This window comes from Podarcis erhardii (genome assembly GCF_964252035.2).
Source record: "Podarcis erhardii genome assembly, chromosome: 9".
In the NCBI taxonomy this organism is placed as follows: Eukaryota; Metazoa; Chordata; class Lepidosauria; order Squamata; family Lacertidae; genus Podarcis; species Podarcis erhardii.
The window spans coordinates 19102087-19128376 of record NC_138512.1 but is presented as its reverse complement, the minus strand read 5'-3'; the positions used below and the strand labels follow the sequence as shown (position 1 = coordinate 19128376).

The 26290-nt window shown below is 41.8% G+C and overlaps 1 long non-coding RNA gene across 1 annotated transcript; it reads right to left on the bottom strand.

The window, feature by feature from the left end:
• Positions 1-500: 500 nt before the first annotated feature.
• LOC309349708 lies at positions 501-25939 on the bottom strand. The gene is made up of 3 exons (XR_014160116.1): positions 25829-25939; positions 10207-10295; positions 501-686 (listed from the first exon to the last, which is right to left on the bottom strand). It is a non-coding gene; the product is annotated as an uncharacterized lncRNA (long non-coding RNA).
• Between the last annotated feature and the right edge of the window lie 351 nt (positions 25940-26290).

Below are 26290 nucleotides of genomic sequence, written 5' to 3'. Positions count from 1 at the left end.
AATTAACTTGCTCATTTATTCATCTTCTTTAAATATATGCTTATAAAACTGCAGGTTATTACAATAATCATGCCAACGTTCTTATCTGTTTACAGTTCCATCTGTTTACAATTCACCAAATGGTGAAACTTACCGGAAGAATAAGAAATCAAGATAAGAAACTTTTAAAAAAAGAATGGAAATTGATATTCAACAATCAATTTCCATTCTTTTTTTAAAAAGTTTCTTATCTTGATTTCTTATTCTTCCAGTAAGTTTCACCATTTCTGCATATTCCATCAGTTTTTGTATCCATTCTTCCTCTGCTGGGACTTCTGCTTCTTTCCATTTTTGAGCAAGTAACATTCTTGTTGCTGTTGTTGCATACATGAATAAACTTCTACATTATACAGTACCGGTAGTTCTGACCCTATAATTCCCAAAAGGTCATAAAATGTTAATCAGCCAAAGTTTATTTATTTTATTATTATTTTATTATTACATTATTACAGCTATTATTGTTATTACATTTTTATTTACACCGTTGCTGAAAGGCTTGGCCCCGAGAACCATTTTCAAAGCCGCTCCTCATTCTGTATCACAGTCTCTGATTAATGACAAAGGTGCCCCTGAGCATGTGCAGAACAATCAGCCTTCTCTCTCTCTCTGTCTGCCTCAGTACACTTCAGATTGTGGGTCTGAACTTCCTGGTTGAAAGTGGTAAAAAGAAGCATGCAGAAAATAAAAACTGGATCTTCAATATGCTCACAATTTATTTATTTTTTAAATTCCATCCCTCCTCCATATCAGACCACAGCTAAAATCTACCCCCAAGGGATGGACCCTTTCAAATAATGAATACACTGCCATTTGCTGCTGCCATGGTGAAAAACATGGATCAGACCATGGGGCCTAATAGATCCTGATTGTTTTCAATATGGGATCCTCCCCAAAACAGTGTCAAAACACACATTGCATCTGTCTTTACAGACTTAACTTTACACATCATGCAGTCTGGTCAAAAGCAAAGAATTAAAGCAGATTCATCTGAATTTGAATGACCCCCCCCCCAAAAAAGATATCACCCCCCAACCACTATCAAATTCCAGATAATGTTTGTGGCCATATATTTTGTAAACTATGATGTGCATAGAAGACTAATTTTGTTTACTTCTAATGGACCTGTTCATGAAAGTCTAGTTGTATGCTTAGCTTACCATAAGGTTGAAGTAGGACAATAATTTTCTAAATATAACAAATTACTTCAGCTTTTAAATTACAACGTTATGAAAGAGAACATTTGTGGCTATGGTGGAGCCAGTGCTTTCTGGCACTGCCATGATGCAAAAAGAAGGAACCAAGACATGGATCCTCATTAATTTTACACATATGCTCCCCATAATCTGTGCCAAAGCACGTGCCGCATCCATACCCACAGAACAAACTTTATAAACCACAAATCCTGCTCTTCACGGCAGTGCCATGGCACAAAACATGGATCCACTGTGGATCTTTTTTACACAGTATCCCACCAAAACAAACCAAATTACAGAGTATGTCCATGGCCACAGAATGCATAGTAAAATAATGGATTTGGTGCTTCATCGCCATAAAGCATGAATCCATGACTGCTATTTTATATATCCTATGTGAATATCCAGAGCATCCATTTCTCGGATTTTTTTTTTCTATAGTGACACTTTGAAACCCCAGGTCTGTGATTCTAAATTGTAGTACAAAAGTACAGATGTGATCTAAGTTATTTGGTCTTGTATCAATAGCTTTGGATCATAGGTGCTGTGAAACACCGGATCCATGATTTTAATACAGTAGTATGATCTGTGAATATAGACACAATCGTTCCAGTTACAGATAGGTAGCCGTGTTGGTCTGCCATAGTCAAAACAAAACAAATTCCTTCCAGTAGCACCTTAAAGACCAACTAAGTCAGTTCTTGGTATGAGCTTTCGTGTGCATGCTGTGTATCTGAAGAAGTGTGCATGCACACGAAAGCTCATACCAAGAACTGACTTAGTTGGTCTTTAAGGTGCTACTGGAAGGAATTTGTTTTGTATAGACACAATCGGTTATTTGACACTGATAGCATCATTGCAAAAATCCACAGGATCCGCACTCCAGATGTATGGTTTTGCCTCATGATAGTGCCAACAAGCACTACCATCAATTATTTCACAGTCTGTCTGTAGATATCAATATGATCTCTGTAAATTAATTGTGGTTTTTGAGACACTCCATATAAAAATCCAGATGATGAGTCAAGTGTATGGACTATGACAGCGTCATCAAGTGCCAGACATGTGATTTTATGGTACGTTCTGTGCGCATTGACCTTAGCTTTGGATAGCATCCTATGTAAAAATCATGAGAAAAAATCATGAGGGTTCAGCCAGCCATTGCATCAGAAAACATTGAAAGTGCACCTTTTACAGTTCAGTCCATTGAAACAAATGTGCTTGTAACTTGATGCCTGTTTGGGATTTATCTCTTGTAAAACTTATAGGAGTTCCAGAGGATCCCTTTTTTATTTACTACACCCAATCCATGTCCTCTGTAAAATAGTGCAGGCCTCTGTGGAGCCTTTCCGGTCCAGAAATTTAGATCCAAAACCTGAACCTGTGTGTGCGTGTGTTTAAGGCATCAAAATTCCATTGTCCAGTCTAATGTGTATCCATCATTTAAAAAATACAATTACAATGCTTTACAGCACAAAAATAAAAGTTTTGAATCACAGATCCTGATGGGTCTTCATGATTTTTATAGGCAGATGCTTCATATCCATAATCTAATTACATTTTGTATCTGTATGAACAGACTGCACCATAAAAATAACTGATCCAGTGCTCGATAGTGCTGGTGCAGCACAGAACAGATTTGAAGCAGACACTTTTGCATGGGTTAGTGTGCATGTGCTGTAAATGATCAGGTAATTATGTCAAGTATTTGTGTCGTTAAATTGTCACAAACTTTGCTGAACGTTGTATCCTTTTGGTGAGAAAACTGGTGCTTTTGAAGTACAGTGTTTCAAATGCAAAAATAAATAAATAACCAAGTTGCTAAATAATTCTATTTAGTAAACACATTAACTGGCTCCACTATACAGTACTGTTGCTTTTGCTTAAATGGGGATGAAAAGGCCACTTTTCTCTGTGGTTCTGAGTTCAATAACATTGCTTCACTTTGACAGTGTATGTTCAATATTTAATTGGTTTTAGAAGAACGGTACTGAAGAGAGCTTTCTGGGTTAATTAAAGCTATTGAGAGTATGTAAGTTAAGTCAAACTTAAATATTCATTAGTTAGAGTAATTTTATAGCAAGTCTTTCCAAAAGGTAAATATTTAATTGCACTGCATTTTTCAGAATGAGGGCCCTTTCTCCCCCCGCAACCAGCTAATATTGAAAATCTAGGAAATAAGATTATCTCAACATGATTTAGGTATAGGTAATTGTTGCAAACCACTTTGACATTTTAAAAAATGAAATTGTAGTATATGAGGATTTTATTTATTTAAAAGCACTTAATAGTTCAAAAATCTTTATTATAAATAAAATAATAAATATGTATGCAATACATTAACTATTGTCTCTTCCAATTACAGAAGTAAGTAAATGCCTAATATAAAACTCCTGAACCAAATACAATGGTCCTTAGCCAACAGTTGCTCTACACATGTAGGGACTATTTATTTTGTTGAAATAGGATCCATGTGTACAGATCAAATACTGATGTACAGACATAAGACATCTAAGATGACCTTTCTCTGTACTACAAGGTCAACTCTCTGTATGTGTATCATTCTTAGCAACATGTTAATGCACACAACTGCATTTCGATCGGTGCCATAGGCTGCCATTAAATGATGTGTGTGATAAGTGTAGAGCTTTTTTAATGTAAATGTTACCGAGAGAAAAAAGAGCCTTACTCTTCCTGTCTTCTGGCATGAACTTTTGTTGACTATAGAGTCCACTTTGCCAGATGAGGAAGTCCACCAACGCTTTCCCCATAATAAATTTCTTAAAGGAGCCGCAAGACAGCAACCCTTTGTTCTTTTTGCTGCAACACACACCTTGGCTACCAGTCTGGAAATAACTGAGATAATGTATGACGGATTCTTAGCACTTTACTTAAAGTACAATATGTATTTATTCATTTGATGGTTTGTAGGTGGATTTGAAAATGGCTCGTCATATTAGAAACTGCTGGGTTTTAAGGATATGTGACTTTCCAGGCTAGGTAGAAATTTGATTTAGAATAATCTCAAAGTAGTTTCATGTTGCGATATTGTTGATTGATGCAGCAGTGGTTATTCTTGTAGGTTCTTGGTTGATGTACATTATGTAAGCTATGAAATGTGATTTTGTGTGTTTTTTATTATATTTTTCTTTGCAAGCGTCTATTTCTGGGTTGTTGCCTTTGGTTATGATGGCTCATAGCAATCTGCCTGCATACAGAGAATAAATGTGCTACACTGAATATATCACATTGTACAAATATTTAAACATAGTAACTGGCAATGAAAGCATTTTTTCAAAGCCCATTTTAAACCTCTCTGGATTTTATTTTTGTACTAATTTAATTCTGAATACAATATTTGAATACATTTATCTAAATCCTTGTCATTGTAGACTATTCCTAGGATATTTTTCAGTCCCAGTTATATGTTTGAGGATTGCTACATGGCTTTTAATGGAGCTGTCATATACCATAATTGGCAAATGTTTACCTTTTTAAAATCATCTGCAGCTCAGTAAATGAAAACACACGTCTATTATCAAGACAATGTAAGAAGCTTTTAAAGAAGTTGAATGTACGATAACTAACAATTAAAGTTATTTGAGCTGACACAAGGCTTTGAATCTGTGGGATGGGGTGCTTCCAAATGGAGGTTTATTTTTGGAGTGTCTATGCAACATCATGACCATAAAAATGCCAGCCTGTACTTTCCTCCCCACTTAAATATATATTTTTTCTTACCATGGAAAATCCAGCAAGTAAAAGTAGCCCATTATACTTCTGCAGTCACCACTGATGTGGATGCTCATTAATGAAATATATATACAGTGGTACCTCGGGTTACATACGCTTCAGGTTACATATGCTTCAGGCTACAGACTCCGCTAACCCAGAAATAGTACCTCGGGTTAAGAATGCTTCAGGATGAGAACAGAAATCGTGGTCCAGCGACGCAGCAGCAGCAGGAGGCCCCATTAGTTAAAGTGGTGCTTAAGGTTAAGAACAGTTTCAGGTTAAGAACAGACCTCCGGAATGAATTAAGTACTTAACCAGAGGTACCACTGTGTGTGTATATATATATATATATATATATATATATATATATATATGTAAAGGTAAAGGGACCCCTGACCATTAGGTCCAGTCGCGGACGACTCGGGGGTTGCAGCGCTCATCTCGCTTTTTTGGCCGAGGGAGCTGGCGTACAGCTTCTGGGTCATGTGGCCAGCATGACTAAGCCACTTCTGGCGAACCACAGCAGCTCACGAAAACGCCGTTTACCTTCCCGCCAGAGCGGTACCTATTTATCTACTTGCACTTTGACGTGCTTTTGAACTGCTAGGTTGGCAGGAGCTGGGACCGAGCAACGGGAGCTCACCCCGTCGCAGGGATTCAAACCGCGACCTTCTGATCAGCAAGTCCTAGGCTCTGTGGTTTAACCCACAGCGCCACCTGCGTCCCCATCTATCTATCTATATCTATCTATCTATCTATCTATCTATCTATCTATCTATCATCTATCTATATCTATCATCTATCTATATCTACACACACACACACACACACACACACACGTGTATGGTGAGTGCTTTCTCACATGTGTGATGAAGTTTTAGTGATATTATCTGCCACAACCTACTTCTGTTTCTTCCTTCTCTGAGCACAACTTGTTTTGTTTCTGCCAGCCCACAAAGCCAAATGAAATGCCTATTTTCACAGATTGCTGCATGCTGAAGGGGCACCCGAACAACCTGGTTCAGAGGAGCTATGGCCCAACTTGGCCCTCCAGCTGTTTTGGGACTACAATTCCCATCATCCCTGATCACTGGTCCTGTTAGCTAGGGATGATGGGAGTTGTAGTCCCAAAACAGCTGGAGAGCCAAGTTTGGCCATGCCCGTATCTCAGCATTTCAACATGGTAAATGTGGGAGATTACCTTAGAGACTGCAACCACAGTCCATACACCAGAATTAAAATAATAATAATACAGAGGTCTTGCACAAGACTTATCATAATTTTGGTGTTTCGTTGCTGAAGGTTTTGGAGAGGGTAGAATACATGGTTGTTCCATTAACAGTTATGAGGGCCTATGTGGCATTCCTAGTTTCCTGGATCATTGCCACTTACCCTGGTCCAACAGATCAAATAGCGGATCAGTACAGCCAAATAACATTCTTGTGCAAGACCTCAGTACAGTACTTGATAAAACAAAACAAAATTAAATTAAAATGTATATTGTTCCTATTCTGCCTGAAATGCACAAGCCTCCATTTTGCCCATGGAAAAACAGCATAACTAAGGGCCGGTGTAACATTTGCTTGTGCACTTCTGGTGGAAATCTGTCCACACACATGTGTAAAGAAATACCATGTGTCCAAGAAAAGGGTAATGAAGGATGAAGCAAGAGTGAGTGAGGAGAGGGACAAAAAACACAGTCCAGATTTATTCTGTCAAGCTCCAAACTTTTGTGGATGGCAAGTGACTGCATAGCAATGAATATCCATGTCTGAAAGAATGAAATATGTGGAACCTAAGATGCCAGTCACACACACTGAAAAACAAGGTACGGACAATGCATTCTTAATATAAAGTCCCACCTGGAATCAATCTTAGAACAGTGATTCAGCCTATATATGAGAATCCTATATCATAGCAATGTTGTACTGTAAACAAAATCTGCCCTTTCCCCTTATGGGTATCCAAGAGCCCATTTAGAGTCCTTATACACCGTAGGTTCCCTATTGGTAGGAGAAAATAACAGAGGCCAACCAGAGAATATTCAGAAGCAAAGCCGCTAGTAAGCCTGATCTTTATTGATCTGTTGCAACAGGGTCCTCACTCACCACACGAAGGAGGGAGGAGGAACCCAGAACAATGGTGCGCAAGGGCTTATATAGACATTTTAAATTCCCTGCCCTGGAGCTCAAGACTACCCCGCCATACATCACACATACATCACAGAAGGGGTGTAACCTAAGACCACCACCCCCAGATACATCATACCTACATCACAGAAAAGGCGGTCTAAAACAGAAATTTGAATGTTGTTTTTCCTGTTTGCCAGGTTATCTGATTGTCTTTCCTGATAGTCTTTCACCCATTAAAATGCTGATTACTCAATTCCTGAGACAATGGGAAGGCTCCCTGACCACCACCACCCTCCATGCAGGGAAAACATCTGGTCAGTTTGGGAATCAAAATGGTTTCAGGTTGGTCTTCCTGTGCTGATCTATGTATGTGCTTGGTTGGTACACTTATGGACATTACCATATACAGTGGTACCTCGGTGTCAGGGAACTGCCCTCGGAGAGGCAGGTGGTGGAAGGGCTCAAGGAGGCTAGGAGACCCTCGGATGCTGAGGAAGGAACCAGCAGGGGGAGAGGGAGAGTTCCTGCAGAAACTCAGTCGGAGGAACGGCTCCAAGATGCTTCCAGTGAGAACAGCGGGGAGGGCTCAGGACCTCCGCTGGGGACGCCTACTCCGCGCAGGAAACTGTCACGTAGAGAATCCAGAAGGAGAGTTTCCGTCAAGGAACTCTTATGTTGGCGTAAATTCCAGAAGCGCCCACTGACGGATTCTGCCAGCGATTGAGGTAGCCATGCACCCATGGCTCCGCGGACTGGGAGAGTTTAGAAACTGATTGCGAAGCTTTGAGGGCTTAAACGCTTACGCATGAGCAGCCCCCTTATCCCATTACACTCAGGTTAAGAACTTAATTCGTTCTGGAGGTCTGTTCTTAATCTGAAACTGTTCTTAACCTGAAGCACAGCTTTAGCTAATGGGGCCTCCTGTTGTCGCTGCGCCACCGCTGCACGATTTCTGTTCTCATCCTGAAGCAAAGTTCTTAACCCGAGGTAATATTTCTGGGTTAGCGGTGCCTGTAACCTGAAGCGTATGTAACCTGAGGTACCACTGTATCTAAGACCTCAAAATTCCTATCACAGCAAGAATCAGTCTAATGCTCACCCATCCTCCCCGTTCCGAGTACAGGAAGATCTGAAGTAGAGCACAGTATTTTAGCTCTTGGGGTGTTGACGGTGTCCACCTCCACCTCCACCTCTGTTCAACCTGAATATTTGTAAGTAAGCTGAAAGCACCTTAAGTGATCTCTCAGTCCAAAGAAAACCAAAGTGCTGTGTGCCCCTAGATTGTCTGAATGCTCGTGGTTTTGGGAAAAGTGTAATAATGCAATGAGAGACTGACTTTTCTTTTGCGTTTACATCTTGTTTTTCTTTCAATGTTCTCAGATTATTAATGATCAGAATGAATTTATCTCTTTGGTGCATTTATGGTTGTAATGCTCTCTTCATTTGCTGCGTTTTATGGGATATCAATTATTTTTTAACTTACTGCTATCACGGGGGAAAGTGTGAGTGGGGGAAAATAACTTTCTCCTATATGACTGATTCCTGGATGCCAGCACAGATGGCATATTGCAACTGTAAGGATGCAAGTTGGAGTGGTAGAGTTGTTAAGGGATATATTTCTATTTTTTTAAATGAGGATTTATAACCATATACGTCCCATTGGTGCTAATGGGAGCTGCATGCATATTTTTCTATTTATGGAGCTGGCAGTAGTCAGCTAGAAATGAAGATGAGCAGCTGCATTGAATCAGATAAAATGAACATTTCATTTTTAGAGTAAAGGTCTTTTGCCTTTTGCATTAGAAAGTGTGTATCTGCTAGGAATATGAAGTGGCTTATGAACCAGATTTGGGGTATCTCGTTTTGGACCCTCCAAACAGGGGTGCCAACTTGAATAAAATGGGGGGGCAAGTAAGCCCTGCCCCACATAATCACATGACGTGGCACCCCCCCATTTGAATGGCAATGCCCATCAACTTTGCAGGGTCCCACCCCCCTCAATATTTTATTGGGGCTCTTGGTTCCTAGAAGTTGGCTCCAAGGCCTCCAAGTGAAGCTTGGGATTCCCTGAAAGTCTCGTGGTGCTCTGTCAACTCGGATGGAATAAAAACACTGCAGACATTTGGGTGTATGTGTGCAAAAAGCAAAAACCAAGCTGTTAACTTGGCTGGAATAAAAACCTGAAGGGAGGGCGTTCCACAGGGTGGGTGCCACTACCGAGAAGGCCCTCTATCTGGTTCCCTGTAGCCTCACTTCTCGCAATGAGGGAACCGCCAGAAGGCCCTTGGCGCTGGATCTCAGTGTCCGGGCAGAATGATGGGGGTGGAGACGCTCCTTCAGGTATACAGGACCAAGGCTGTTTAGGATATCCTAATCATGGATCTCCTGTGTTACATTTAGTCTGGCCCTCAGTTGTACTAGGCCAATGCCAGGAAGTGTAAGCAAATGGGGGAGGGGGGAGGCTTTGAGGCAGTTCCAGGAAGCTGAAGCTGTGGGAAAGGGAATGTAAAACTTGGTGGATAATATTTATGTGTCTTGGAACATATAAAAGTTACCGCAGTGTGGAAAGAGTTCAGATTATATATAATTTTTCATTTTATAGCGACATTATTACCGGAGACAGGTTTATATTTGGTAGCAGCTGTTCTCCAAAATGTCACATTGACTGAATGCTGGAGCCAATGCAGAGTTTTGAAACCTAAAGGGAATAATCTTCTTTATGTGTCCAGATAGGAATTACACAGTGTAGTAAGAAGTGATTTATTTATTGTCCAATCAATAAAAATGTGAGATGTGAAGGGGAATTCTATAAGCCACACTATATTCGTACTGAACGAATGGTTCTATGCTCACCCCAAACCTGAGGAAAAAAGCAGTTTTGTTTCAACAAGTCAGTGATTCTTTGTACCTATAGAGATTTGAATTTACTATGTTTCCCTTATGACCATTTGTTCAACTAGTGCTGGGCCAAAATCTGTCTGCAGTTTATCAAAAGTTGTCTTCCTCTGAGACAGAGGCTTCCATTTTTATGCTTCCATTTTTATACCTCGTTCCAAGGACAAATGAGAATTTCTTTAGAAAATTCTAAATGAGGGTTTTGAGCTTACCTTACCATTGTGAAGTGGCCAGGAGCGGTGAATTCATTTTACCTTCCAGTAAACACTTCTTCAGCACTCTGCAGCCTATCTGGTTGCCCCTGTATCTTGGAGGAAAATGGAGGGAGATTGAGGGAGAACCAAATCAGATAGCCTGGAAATGTGTGGCAAGGGGTTCATGATTATTTGAGCCATGCAGACATATGGGACAATCAGGGTAGTGACTACTGTTGCTAATATAGTGATAGAGAGCTCAACAAAAGTTTGTGATGGGAAGAGTAGAGAGTCCCCAAGGGGCCCAAAAACATGTTCTTGTTATTAGAGGATTCCATGGGATCACATGTTTGGAGAATAAGAAGGAATTTGGTGGAAGCAGAACATGGCGTTATTCCTGCGAGGCTGAGCAATTCTGCTAACCATGCACTTAAAGTTATTCCATGTCAACGGATGGGGATGACAACACATATTGAGATGATGGAACAATTGCAAGTGCGTAGCCCAACTTTGTCAGAATATGGCACAAACAATGAATAAGGAACAGAAATATGTTTCTGGAGAAATTGCCAGCCTGGGCTCCTTTGGGAGGAAGGGCAGAATTAATAACGTTCAATACATACATACATACATACATACATACATACATACGAAAATCAAAAAGACATCCACATCTCACTGTCTTTTCAAAACATGCTAGTATGGATTGAACATAGGATTGCCCGCCAGTAAAAGAAACCTTCCTTAACAGATTGGTGGGGAAATAAAAGTAAGCGCTGAAGGCATCAGAGAAAAACAGGATAAGGAATTCCATCATCTGCTGCAGCAGCAATAAACAGCTCAGACCTAAAGCTGGCAGCTAGCTCAGACATGAGCGTTTTACTGCCTTAGAGCACAGAGAAGAAAGGTTTGGATGTTTCTCCCTCTGTGTGTTTGTGTGTGTGGTCATTTGTGCATTGCCTTTCTGAAAACAGGCACTTCATAACTAAAGGTTGTATTTATAGATAAAAACTTGTGATACACTTGGTTTTATGTTGGTTGGAAGATGTTCTCTGAGGATCAGAAGAGAGCATTCCTGGACCAGCTTTGATTGCTATGCATCATTAGCTGCTGAAGATGAGCCAGGCTGGGATCTTCCTGGTATATTCCCTCCTTGGGAAGTACAGTGGTACCTCATGTTAAGAACTTAATTCGTTCTGGAGGTCTGATCTCAACCTGAAACTGTTCTTAACCTGAAGCACCACTTTAGCTAATGGGGCCTCCTGCTGCTGCCGCGCCACTGGAGCACAATTTCTGTTCTAATCCTGAAGCAAAGTTCTTAACCCGAGGTAATATTTCTGGGTTAGCGGAGTCTGTAACCTGAAGCGTATGTAACCTGAAGCGTATGTAACCCAAGGTAAAAGGTAAAGGTAAAGGGACCCCTGACCATTAGGTCCAGTCATGACTGACTCTGGGGTTGCGGCGCTCATCTTGCTTTATTGGCCGAGGGAGCCAGCGTACAGCTTCCGGGTCATGTGGCAGCATGGCTAAACTGCTTCTGGCGAAACAGAGCAGCGCACGGAAATGCCGTTTACCTTCCCGCCGGAGCGGTACCTATTTATCTACTTGCACTTTGATGTGCTTTCAAACTGCTAGGTTGGCAGGAGCAGGGACCGAGCAACGGGAGCTCACCCCGTTGCGGGGATTTGAACCACCGACCTTCTGATTGGCAAGTCCTAGGCTCTGTGGTTTAACCCATAGCGCCACCCAACCTGAGGTACCACTGTACTATAAATTATTGGGGAAGGAGGAGAGCCTGTTAAGCTGGTCCCTATGCAACCAAAACAGCACTATTGACACACAAGAGTATTCACAGACTTAGGGGGAAACCCCGGTTTGCACAACTACAAAAAAAAAAAAAAAAGGGCTTCAGGGTGGGAAGTCTAGTTTTGGGGAAAGGAGACGTCATGTTCAGCAGCCATGAGATTTTGACTGCCTGGTGCCAGAGTGTGCTTCACATTGTGTGGACAGGCAGAGTCCCCCAAACCCTGGGCGGCCCCCGTGTGGAATAACGACTCAAGACAATGTGCTATGGGAATAAAATTGGCCACAACTTTATTATGTTTCAGATGTGAGTAGACCCTGGCTCAGGCATTGGGCGTTTATCCCTCCCAGTCCCTCGCCGGGGATCTGGGGAACATCAGGGTTATCCAGTGTGGGGGGGGGATGGGCTGGCTCTGGAGAAAAATATGTTCAAGCAGAGAAAGCCCGCCTCCATCGCAGGGGAGAGCAATGACGACGTTTCGGCGTACGGCCAAAGCCTCCCCTCAAACCCCTTTAACGGGGAACCCTGGTATCGCCACCGCAAAGAAGAGGGGGGGTGAGTCACCGCTGCATGCCCCACCCCCATTTAGGGAGGGACTAAAGGATTCTGCCCAAGGCCTGAATCTGCCAGAGTTGTGACGTTTTGCTATGGGAAAGGCAAATCTGCCAGTGCAGGGAAATTCCTTTTCGGCCCTTCAACAGCGACCTTGACGTAGCAGCACCCACGTACCTGTGGAGAAAAGGTTAACCTGCAAAAGAAGTCTTAACTGAGGGAGGGTGGGGTGGGAGAAGCTCTGGAGCCAACTGACGATTCCCAGGTAAGATCCTCCCCCTATTGTGTGGGCAGGTGGTCCCTCCCCCTACCTGACCTGATCACCTTGACAACGCCTCCCCAGGCAGGATTGGGCAACTGGCTGAGGTAGGCGGAGACCTCCAGGTATCCCACCTGGGGGAAGGCAAAGCCAAGCCTGTGCTAATGGTGCCACATAGGGTCCAGGGGGCTGCGCGCGACCATGCAAAGGGCACCCCCATTTAATGTGGGGAGCAGTCATTGTGACCTTTTGTCGTCGGGTCCACTCATACCCCTGAATACCAAATATTTGGCTTCATGCCCTCTCTTTGTATGCTTTTTGGGGGCATCTGGTTGTCCATTGTTTGAAACAGGATGCTGGACCAAAGGCGCTTCTGGTCTGACTCTTATCGAGCAAACGTCTACATTCTAATTAGTCCAAAAAAGGGTTTTAGCCTTGCAATCACCAGGGAAGTTTCAAAAGCAGTTGTAAACAGGCATGGAGGTCACCTTAAAAATAAAATGTGTGCATGGGGCTTTAATTGCACTAGACCAGGGGTCAGCAACCTTTTTCAGCTGTGGGCCGGTCCACCGCCCCTCAGACCATGCGGTGGGCTGGACTATATTTTGACTATATTATTTGCCCCACAAATAACCCAGAGGTGCATTTTAAATAAAAGGACACATTTTACTCATGTAAAAGCACACTGATTCCCGGACCGTCCACAGGCCGGATTGAGAAGGCGGTTGGGCCCCATCCGGCCCAAGGGCCTTAGGTTGCCTACCCCTGCACTAGACTAACAGAAACCCCTTAAGTGAACCTAAGTAGCTTTTTGGATTCTGACTACAATAATTCACTATGGTTCTTATACAGGACAAAATATATTTCATACATAAAAAGCAATTCACAGATCCCTCCAGTATTCATGACCCAGATTTCTTTCTTTTTTATTAGGTTCCCTGCTGCTTGTTTGGATGAATGGAAACATAAAATAGTGAATTATAGTCTATTTGTTTCTTAAGAAAGATGAGGCTGTGTTGAAGGTTTCTTGTTCACTTTCAGTTCAGAATTGAAAGGTTCATTAGAAAGAAGAAGGGAGGGTTTTATTTGGTTCCATAAACATTTCAATATCATCAGAGCTAATCTAAACGAAGAAAACGAGGAGGAGTGAAGAAACTATGCAGTGGAAATTCAACAGCAGCCCATAGAGAAAACTTTGCAGAAGAAAACATGAATCACCTGTTTATAGCAGCAATGACGGAAGACCAAAACAATTCTAACAATATTCCACAGCAACTTCAGGCTCATGCCGAAAGCAAGTTATGAAAGGGGAAATCAGAAGGGAAATCAAACTTGGAAATACCGTGAAACTTACACCAAGGAATCAGTTGCCTTAAGCAACCATTTCAAAGTATCCTATTCCCATAGGATATGGTAAAATTTCAATCAAGCTGCAGAGTAATGCTATTGCTGTCAGGTAACTGATGTTTCTTAGTTCCTTGGGTAATAATTTAAAGACAGTTTCCCTGTATGTTTTACAGGAACAAATGGGGGAGGGGAGTAACAAAGCCCCTTACTGCTCATTTTGTGTTCTCAACCTACTGATACATTTTGGTTTATTTGATTTATCATCCCAGGGTGGTTTACAATGCAGTTAAAACACAATACCGCAATAATGAAATATAGAATGACATAATTAATGTAAGTAAACAAATAGCACAGATTGATTTTAACTATGTCATTGTGTATTGTTGCTGTATCTTTGTTACATTGCCAGCACGCTTGAGATGGTAGACAATTTTGTCTACCTGGGTTCCACCATTGCGTGTTCAGACCTTTAAACCTCCCCAGCGGAGCCAGTGTGGTGTAGTGGTTAAGAGCAGTGGACTCATAATCTGGTGGACCGGGTTGGCGTCTCCGCTCCTCCACATGCAGCTGCTGGGTGACCTTGGGCTAGTCACACTTCTTTGAGGTCTCTCAGCCCCACTCACCTCACAGAGTGTTTGTTGTGGGGGAGGAAGGGAAAGGAGAATGTTAGCCGCTTTGAGACTCCTTTGGGTAGTGATAAAGCAGGATATCAAATCCAAAGTCTTTTCTTCTTCTCCCTAAATAAATTCAGACAAGACTCAAATTTTGGTTTGGTTTTTGGCAGAATTTAGGCCACAACTTTATTGATTACAGCAAGTGAATGGTTGCATAGGCTCTGGTTTGACTAGCTCCCTGCACCGTTGCAGGTAGCGCTGACCCAGGGCACCAGCATAGTCCAGCCTAGGGTGAACACCTGGATAAGCGGAAAGCCGGGAACAGGCTATCTCCACCACCCAAATGCCCCCTGGACTCAGGCACGGGCACAACCCCCTCACAGTCCCTGGATTCCTTTAACGGAATACCCTTCACATAGGGATGGCGAGAGCGTTTTCCCATTCCTATCACCTGAACCAGGGCCTATCCGCAACCTTACAAATTGTGACAATTTGCTACGCGGCAGGCAAAACCCAAATGGCACCAGCCAATCAGCCAAGTGGGGAAAATTCCTGCCATGTCCTTGTCCCAACGACAGACAGCACATGACGGCATAGCAAGGTCAAGCACACAGCCCTAAATATAGGGAGAGGTGTGTGTGGGGGGGTGTTCTGATGCACGAGCCGAAAGAGGAAGCTCTGGGTCACGTCATGTATATATAGGTCCCTTGATCCGTTTAGCTTGCGTCCCATTGGCCTGATTAAATCCAGCATCAAGGGACCTACCAATTGGGTGTTGTGGCTAATCAATCAACCCACCCAAAACACAGGGTTTGGTTGCCAGGTCTCAACGCAACACGTGCCCTCTTTAAGGGAGGACCCAATTAACCAGCAACCTGTTCCATCGCCACAGATGCACTGTATCAGAAAGATTTTGGGCATCACAAGGAAGGACAGAGTCTCAAACAAATATTTGCTCTCTAAAGCACACAATCCCAGCATGTTCGTACTGCCGTCTCAGCGACGTCTACACTGGAAGATGGCAGGATCCCCAATGAAGTGTTTTGCAGGGAGCTGGCGTCAGGCACAAGGCCTGTTGGCAGAACAACTCTGTGTTACAAAGATGTCTCAAACATGACTTGAAGGCTGGCAACATTAGCCCTGCCATGTGGGAATCCCTTGCAAGAGACCGCGGTATCTGGAGACAAATTGGCAGGTCGTGTATACATAGCAGTGACAAAAAGAGGCATGACCGCTGGGAGGAGCGCAGAGAGAAGAAACGCCATTGTGCATTTGCAACAGCACAACTGGACACGTTCATCTGCCTCAGCTGCAACAAAACATGTCTCTCCTGTATAATTCTCCACAGCAGATATTTTATGACAGCCAACTTTTCCATTTAGCGGGGAATATTGTCATTTAAGGGACGTGGGTGGTGCTGTGGGACGCGGGTGGCACTGTGGGTTAAACCACAGAGCCTAGGACTTGCCGATCAGAAGGTCGGCAGTTCGAATCCCCGCGACGAGGTGAGCTCCCATTGCTCGGTCCCAGCTCCTGCCAACCTCGCAGTTCGAAAGCACGTCAAAGTGCATGTGGATAAATAGGGACCGACCCGGCAGGAAGGTAAACAGCGTTTCTGTGCGCTGCTCTGGTTCGCCAGAAGCGGCTTAGTCATGCTGGCCACATGACCCAGAAGCTGTACGCCGGCTCCCTTGGCCAGTGAAGCGAGATGAGCGCCGCAACCCCAGAGTCGGTCACGACTGGACCTTTACCTTTATTGTCATTTTTAAAAAATCATTTATGTTAAAGCAGCATTCAGGAATGAGTGCATGGTGGGTGGGTGTAGGCATGAACAGGTCTCTCTTTTAAGCCCTGCTTTTAAAAATTTCCAGCATGGTTTGTAGATCATTTAGAATGCATCAAGGACTTTTAGCTGGGCATTGAAGATAACCACATGAGCTGTTCTGTCATCTTTCCTGCTAAGCCTCTACTGTTTGGAGTGTCAAGCTTTCAGATCACAATGAAACTAAATTGCCAGCAAGCCTTGATTCTGTCTGAAAGGCTGAGGTGGGGAGGAAAAAATAGCAGCAAAGCACTTGGGTCTTTTGAAGACCAATTCTTCAAAATGTGTAAAGCATTCACATATCACAGGAGATGAGAACGGGATTGCCAGACAGGCAGATGAAAAGGGGGAAATTCATTTCCTGCTTCATCACAACTGCGTTGCATTTAATAACAGGTCTGCTATCTGAATTGAAGATCTCTTGGCTTTTTGTGTGCTAGCAGTATTGGATATTCTTCTATTTTTTTCAAATAAAAAGTAACACTTTTGTAACTAATAGAGATTCCACCGTGTGTGTGTGTGTGTGTGTGTGTGTGTGTGTGTCAAACGAATGTGAATTCTAACACCCAGGCGATTGACAGATTGCTGCAGGAATCCAAGGAGACGAAGAAGACAGCGGAGGAAGCGAAAGAGAGGGTACTGGCAGTAGAACAAAAGATACCGCCAATAAATAAAAAACTGGATGAATATAAGGCACAATTCTCTCTGACTGAACTTAAAGAGAAACAGACTAATTTGAGAATTAGGGCGGTCCCAGAAACAGAAGAAGGAGACTTGATAGAACTTCTTACATCGGAATTTGAGGAGTGCTGGGACCTGGATCCAGAAAAAGAAGAATTCAAGATAGTCAGTGCTTTCCGACTGGGAAGGGTTAAAAGGAAAAACAGAGCGAGAGACTGCTTGATTGCCTTAAGGTCAAAAGAAGAAAGAGATAAAATACTGAGTCTCCACTATCAGAAAGCACTCGAGATCCAAGGGGTGAGAATTGAGATTTTTAAAGATATTCCGAAATATTTACTTGACCTTAGAGCCAATTACGGAAATTTGGTGGACCTGCTAAGAAGAAACAGTATTCTCTTCAGGTGGGAATTTCCGCAAGGTCTCTCGTTTACATTTAAAGGAAAGAAAATAAAGATAAGATCAGAGGAAGATAAAGTGAGTTTCCTGAGAGACTTTGGAGAAGAATTACAAAGAGAGGCCAGAATAAAAGACTCGGAAACACCAGGACTGGGACCACTTGACTTAGGAAGAGCCCCCTTGGGACTGGACCAATTAGAGAAAGAGACACAGCCGACAAACCAAGAGCAACTTCTAGGAGCAGTTGGAGGAACATCATAACAACAACAACATGTCTCTGCAGATGTTAACCTGGAATATTAGAGGTTTGAACTCCCCTAGTAAAAGGAAGAGGATTTTTCATATGTTGAAAAAGGAACCACTGGACCTAATTTGTCTGCAAGAAACACATATAACAAGACTCCATAGGAAATTATTGATAAATAAAAAGCTAGGCCAAGAATTCATCTCATCAGACAAAGTAAAAAAAAGAGGAGTCGTGATCTATGCAAAAGAGAAATTATCACCAAAGTTTCTACTTAAAGATGAACATGGACGATTTGTGGCAATTGAAATACAATTTCAAGGTGAGAAATTAATAATAATTGGAGTCTATGCACCTAACGAGGGGATATCAGAGTTTTATAAGAAACTGCATGAGACGTTAATGGACTTTTTAGATCAAAACATCATTTTGATGGGAGACATGAATGGCGTTGTGTTGACACATATGGATAAATCTGAAAGACAGGTAGTTACAAAAGATGGAAGACTACCTAAGACCTTTTTTGAACTGACAGACAATATGGATTTGATTGACATTTGGAGAACTAAAAACCCCCTAGGTAGAGAGGGGACTTTCTTCTCTGAAGCCAATTTGACTTGGACAAGAATAGACCAAATTTGGATTACAAGAGGGATGGCACCCAAGATTCGAAAGGTGGAAATCTACCCAAAAATCTGCTCCGACCATAACCCAGTGAGGATGGATATGAAACTAACACCGACTGGTTCCTTTAGATGGAGAATGAATGACACCTTGTTTAGAGACTCTGAAATTGTTAAGAAGGCCCAAAAAACTTTGAAAGACTATTTCGAAATAAATTTGAAGACTACTGTGGAGAAAAGAGTAATCTGGGACGCAAGCAAAGCTGTAATGAGGGGGTTTTTGATTCAGCAAAATGCTATAAAGAGGAAACTTCAAGAGGAGAAGAAAGAAAAGATTTTAGAGAAAATTAGAGAAGGCGAGAAGAGATTAAGGGCTAAACCTAAGTCACAAGATATCCTACGAGAAATTAAACTACACCAGGCACAATATTTGAAAATGGTCAATCAGGAGATAGAATGGAAAATTAAACAAATGAGACAAAAAACCTTTGAATCGGCCAATAAGTGTGGAAAGCTGCTAGCTTGGCAGCTGAAGAAAAGACAGAAATTAAATACTGTTACCAATCTTGAAGTAAATGGAAGAAATATACAAAACCCACGGGAGATTCAAGACTGTTTCCAGAGATATTTTAAACAATTGTATACAAAAGGGCCTCAGAATGAAATTAAAATTGAGAAATTTTTGGAAACAAATGGATTACAAAAAATATCTCAAGAGAATAAATTAATACTGAATGACAAAATTTCTGAACAGGAGGTTGAAGGTGCCATTAAGAATCTGCAACTAGGCAAGTCTCCGGGCCCGGATGGGCTAACCTCCAAATATTACAAAGACATGAAAGACTACTTAATTCAACCTCTAATGGAGGTTTGCAATGAAATTATGGAAGGGAAAAGAGTGCCGGAGTCGTGGAAAGAAGCTTACATCACGCTTATACCGAAAAATGAGACAGAAAAGACACAACTCAAGAACTACCGCCCCATATCCCTACTTAATGTGGATTACAAAATTTTTGCTGATATTTTGGCTAAAAGACTGAAAAAAGTTTTAGTGACAATGATACATAAAGACCAAGCTGGCTTTCTCCCAGGTAGGCAATTGTCAAATAATACGAGAAACTTAATTGACATTTTGGAAAAATTACAAGTTAATATAAACACAAAAGCTGTTTTGATATTTATTAATGCGGAGAAAGCCTTCGACAATATTTCTTGGAGTTTTATGAGGAAAAACTTGCAAGGGATGGGGGTTGGAGAAAGGTTTGGAAACGGTATAGGTGCGATTTATCTCAGTCCTGGAGGTCTTGCTGAACATGATTAGAAGGGACCAACAGATTCAGGGTATACAGGTCGGAGTTAAACACTATAAACTTAAAGCTTTCGCAGATGACCTAGTACTGACATTACAGGAGCCAATCCCTAGTTCTAAAAGAGCTTTGGAAATAATACAAGAATTTGGTCAGGTGGCAGGTTTTAAATTCAATAAATCCAAAACCATGGTATTAGAGAAAAATTTAACATCAGCAGAGAAGGAAAGGTTTCAGGAAGAAACAGGTTTAACATTGGTGAAAAAAGTGAAATACCTAGGGGTGAACTTGACTTCGAAGAATGTAAATTTATTTAAAGACAATTATGAGAAGTGTTGGTCAGAAGTGAAAAAAGATCTTGAAATTTGGACAAACTTGAAGCTTTCCTTACTGGGTAGAATTGCGGTTATCAAAATGAATGTATTGCCAAGAATGTTGTTTTTGTTTCAGACGTTACAAATTATTGACAAAATGGACTGTTTCGAGAAGTGGCAAAAAGAAATTTCTAGATTTGTCTGGCAGGGCAAAAAGCCCAGAATAAAATACAAAATTCTTACTGATGCAAAGGAAAGAGGGGGGTTTGCCCTGCCGGACCTTAAGTTATATTATGAAGCAGCAGCTTTCTGCTGGTTGAAGGATTGGCTACTTCTTGAAAACACGGACATTTTAGACTTGGAAGGATATGATAATGTTTTTGGGTGGCATGCATATTTGTGGTACGGTAAGGCTAAAGTTTATAAAGCATTTAAAAACCATATTGTCAGGAAAGCATTGTTTAATGTCTGGATGAAATATAAAGATTTATTGGAAAATAAAACCCCAAGGTGGCTTTCACCTATGGAAGCAAAGGCCCTGAAAAAGCTTAACATGGAATCTAATTGGCCAAAATATTGGGAAATTTTGGAGCAGGAGGGAGACAAAGTGAAATTGCAGAGTTATGAGAAACTTAAGGATAAGGTGCGAGACTGGTTACATTACTTTCAAGTAAGAGAGGCCTATTATTTGGACAGGAAAATCAGTTTTCAGGTGGAAAAATCAAAGTTGGAAACAGAATTGTTAGAACCCAATGCTAAGATATTGTCGAGAATGTACAATCTGCTGTTGAAATGGAACACTGAGGATGAAACGGTAAAATCTGCTATGATAAAATGGGCACAAGATGTTGGTCATAATATTATGTTTGTTGACTGGGAACAGTTGTGGACCACCGGTATGAAATTCACGGCATGTAATGCCTTAAGAGAGAATATTATGAAAATGATATATAGGTGGTACATGACCCCAGTCAAACTTGCAAAAATCTATCATTTGCCCGATAATAAATGTTGGAAATGTAAAGAAACTGAAGGGACATTCTTTCACCTTTGGTGGACGTGCCCAAGCATTAAGGCTTTCTGGGAGATGATATATAATGAACTGAAAAAGGTATTTAAGTATACCTTCTTGAAGAAACCAGAGGCCTTTCTCCTGGGTATGGTCGGCCAATTGGTGTCAAAGAAGGACAGAACCTTTTTTATGTACGCTACAGCTGCAGCAAGAGTACTCATTGCAAAGCATTGGAAGACGCAAGATCTACCCACCTTGGAAGAATGGCAGATGCAAGTAATAGACTATATGGAACTGGCTGAAATGACCGGCAGAATTCGAGATCAAGGAGAAGAGCAGGTGGAAGAGGACTGGAAGAAGTTTAAAGTCTACCTACAAAAACACTGTAAAATTTTTGAGTGTTGAGGACATTGAAAAGGAAAAGAAGGGGTTCTAGTGTTTAAGTTAATAAGACTACAAAGGGAGGGACTAAGAATGAAAATGAATAAAGAATGATCTTGCTGAACTAATTATTACATAGAATACAAGATCGGGAGGCGGGTGGAAGTAAGGAAAATAAGGTTTTGAAGGGTATAATTGGAAAGTGAGCTTTTTTTTATGCTAAAATTTCTTTTTTCTCTTCTTTTTTTTTTGTCTATGTTCTTTTTTTCTTTAGTAATGTTTGTGGATTTTTATGTTGGAATGGAAATTTGCTTTTTTGTTCTTTTTTGTGGGTAAAACTCAATAAAATATTATATTAAAAAAACAACAACAAATAAAGCATGTTTACAGTTACATCATGATTTAAATGTGGAAGAACATGTATTTGTTTACCTACACTGAGATCCTCCACACATTTAACCTGTCAATAAGCTTCCTTGTACACACTTACTTCTGAGTAAACATGCAGAGGATTGTGCTATTGCTTACTTAGGCTGCTGTTCTAACCTGGCAATAATCCCTACTGAACCAACTGTGTCTTCTCTGTGATTCAGGCAGTACAGTGGTACCTCTGGTTACATACTTAATTTGTTCTGGAGGTCTGTTCTTAACCTGAAGCACCACTTTAGCTAATGGGGCCTCCCGCTGCTGCCGCGCCACCACCACACGATTTCTGTTCTCATCCTGAAGCAAAGTTCTTAACCCGAGGTACTATTTCTGGGTTAGCGGAGTCTGTAACCTCAAGTGTATGTAACCTGAAGCATATGTAACCCGAGGTACCACTGTACCTAGTTGATGCCACCTAATGAACATATAGGTAAAGGAAAAACATTATAAAACCTTGTGGATGCAAGATAATTCCCTGAACTCTATTCTGTGTTGGCTTATTGGATATTGTTTAGGGATAGGCTTGGTTTCAGGCCCCTTTCAAGATTTCTTGTTTGAATACTGAACAAGCTATCAGTCGGCAGATATATTTTATGTTAAATGTTTTGGTAGTCTCAGTCCATCAAGTATCAGCACATGCAAGCTGATTCCCATGTCATGGGAATGTCTGCCAATTCAGGAAAATGCAACAAAGGAAGTTGAAAGAAAACTGCAGGATCTAGTTATTTTATGAGACATTTTATGCAGTAAGTGATGAATAAAAGTAAATCATCACTTAGTTGAAGATGAAATCCCCACACAGATAATCAACAGATGTACTGTATTAAATTTTGCCCAGGTACAAAATAATCATTTTGGTCCCTAGTTGGGACCATCAGTGGAAAACCTGGTGATTAAATGTGCACTTTCTTCAGCTTTTGCTCCTGAGATTATTTCTACCACATCAGACTTGGGGGGAGAGGGGATAGCATGAGAGAGTATGGAAGAATTAAGTGCTGCTTCTGCCTCCGAAGGTAATGAATTATCCAAATTCGATCAACAGCTCAGTAATCAACTGAGTTGTGCATACTACCTCTGGTTCTGAAATGGGAATTAAATTATAGTGCCCTTAATTCAAGAGCTCTCGTGAGAAGGAATATGCAAAGAAAAGATTAACACTCCCTTTATCTGAAGCCTTGATGTTAGAGGGGAAACTGGAGTCTCAGAAGGAAGAACATAATGTTATAGATTTGGGGGGGGGTCCCCTCCCAACCATATAAATTAATAAATGGTAGGATTTTGATTAATTGGGATATGGATGAATGTACAAACTGCAGAACTGTGTCAGACAAGGAATCCCTGGGCTGGCTTATGTAAACCAGATGTTGCCAAAGTGATGGGGGGGGGGGTTTGAAGTGAGGCGAAAAGAGAGGTTTGTTTTTTTTTAAAGGTGTTCTGGGAAGAAGAAACAGGGGAGGGGGAGCTGGGATCCATCTTGGGCAGGTTGGCTGAAGGCTGACTGGGAGAGATGCCTTGGACTCCAGGCTGCATTGCTGTGGGGGACAAGCCCCCTTGAAATGACCATGCTGTAAGATCTGGACTCCCTCCATGCAGACTCATGGCATGAATAGGTGCATAAACCATATTTCTTAAAGCTATGGCCATCTCCACCATGTCTCAGTTCTCCAAAGGAACACAGATCCAGGATGAATGCCTGAAACCCTCTGTAATCTTACTACGGGGGAGGCACCCAACTTTTGTAACAATAAGAAGAGGCTGTTAATCAGGCCAATGGCGCACCTAGTCCAGGTTCCTGTTCTCATAGTGGGCATTCAGATGTCTGTGGCAAGCCTGAAAGCAGGACCTGAGCTCAGCAGCAATCTCCCCACTTGTGATTAGCAGCAACTGGCAGTAGAGGCATACTGCCTCCGACAGTAGAGATACAGTGATGATATTATTATTATTATTATTATTATTATTATTATTATTATTATTATTAATCACCATCACCATTATCATCATTATCATTATTATATTTGTACCCCATTGGTTCATGTATACACTCTTGTTCTTTATGCTAGCTTTCAGAGCATTGACTCCACCTTAATAATAATAATAATAATAATAATAATAATAATAATAATAATAATTTATTATTTATACCCCGCCCATCTGGCTGGGTTCCCCCAGCCACTCTGGGTGGCTCACAACAGAATATTAATAATAATAAAAAGCGATAAAACATCAAACATTAAAAACTTCCCTAAGCAGGGCTGCCTTCAGATGTCTTCTAAAAGTCAGATAGTCACTTATTTCATTGACATCTGATGGGAGGGCGTTCCACAGGGCGGGCGCCACTATTGAGAAGGCCCTCTTCCTGGTTCTCTGTAACCTCACTTCTCACAGGGAGGGAACCGCCAGAAGGCCCTTGGAGCTGGATCTCAGTGTCTGGGCTGAACAAGGGGGTGGAGACGTTCCTTCAGGTATACTGGGCCGAGGCCGTTTAGGACTTTAAAGGTCAGCACCAACCCTTTGAATTGTGCTCGGAAATGTATCAGGAGCCAATGTAGGTCTTTCAGGACCAGTGTTATTTGGTCTCGACGGCCACTCCCAGTCACCAGTCTAGCTGCCGCATTCTGGATTAGTTGTAGTTTCTGGGTCACCTTCAAAGGTAGCCCCACGCAGAGCGCTTCTGACCACTGGACTGCACTGTCCTTGACTTCTGATGCCTCATGCCTCATACGTATTTAGTGACCCTGGATTCTATTTAGTGAAATTGGGTACAACTTGTGACCCACTAAGCAGAACACAGCCCCCCCCCCCACCATATGGTACTGTGGCCTGCCAGCTGCTTGTTTCGCCAACTTCCTGTTTTTTTAGTCCTAAGTAGGCATCAAAAACAGAAGGTTTTGCTAACCAGCAAATATGACATCTAAGCTGCATTCAACTACAAGTTTAGAAGGCCATCTTTGGTACCTGACAGTCCCATAGCCTATTGTCAGGGAATTGCCATCAGCTCAGAGGCAAAAGGTAGAAGGGCAGTTGGGTTACAGGGAGCCTCCAAAGATTGTGCGAAGCAGCACTTCCTCCAAAGAGGAGGAAAGCCATGTCTCCAGTGGGGAAGGAGTGCAGGGCTTGGAGGATGCAAGGGGGAGCCACAGCACCGAGCATAAACAAAGTGGGGGGGAGGCAGGTTCCCCTCTGCCCACGCCCTCTTTGCGCAGTCGGTTCACGCGCAGAGAGAGGAGGCATAGGATGGGGGTCAAAAGACTACTCTGCTGGGGAAAGTTTAAGGACCGCCCACTCCCAGATTCTGCTAGTGACTGAGAAGACATGGAATTGAGTCGATCTGCATTGTGAATGTTTTGGACAGATAATAAAGCCTTGAAAAGACCAATGGGGAGTCTTGCCTCTTTGCTCTTGAGCAACCAGGCCAGCACTCATAACAGCTATGCTAGACTGTTCCATGAAATAGCTACCAAAACAAACAAAAATCAGTTTTAAAAAACTGAATAAAAATGGGGTCAAGGATATGACCTTTGGAAATGGCAGGTTAGCATTGACCTTCCTTCTGGGCTTAACTTACTGCACTGTCAAATGGGATCAAACCAAGAAGGCATTCCAGGATGCTCAATAACCCTCTCTATACTAATGGAAAGCATACCTCCACATCTCTCCGCACAGTATTGATATTACAGCAAGAGGAAAACCCTTTAATAAATCCTTCGTAATGTGGCTTCACTGAAGAATCCTTATCTTTTTTTATAGATTACCATGAGCCAGAAAGTCTGAGCAATAGCTTAAAATGGCAAAAAACCAATTACAAAGTCAGCAAATGGAGAAAGCAGTTTTTAACCTGTCTAAGCTTGGGCTACTCACCGTTCATTCGCTATATTACTGATAGCCTTGTCTTGTCAATTTTTCCAGGAGTTGCAAGCTTCTCAATAATTCCTCTCTACAACCGAGTAACTTGTGGCATTTCAATCTTAGCTAGGGGAAAGAAAAAAAGAGAAAGAGTCAATAGCTTCTTGTCTGGGTGAGCACTCCCGGGAACACAATTTATACTTGCAAGTTTTAAAGTGGTGGCTAACATTGGAAGATGTATTTATGAGACCATTATTTTCATCCCCCAGGAAGGAATCTGTCTCTTGCTGCAATCTTTTGTCTTTAGTAGCCCCAACTAATAATGCCCTTGCTTTATCACTCGGTGCATAATAGCACTGGTTGCTATTGTGTGTCTAAAGGCTCCTTTGATCGTAGAGATTTGTGAAAAGAGAAGCTTTGGGAAGAAAAAAGGAAAATTGCCAATCCGTTCATTATACATTTATGGTCCTTCTGCTT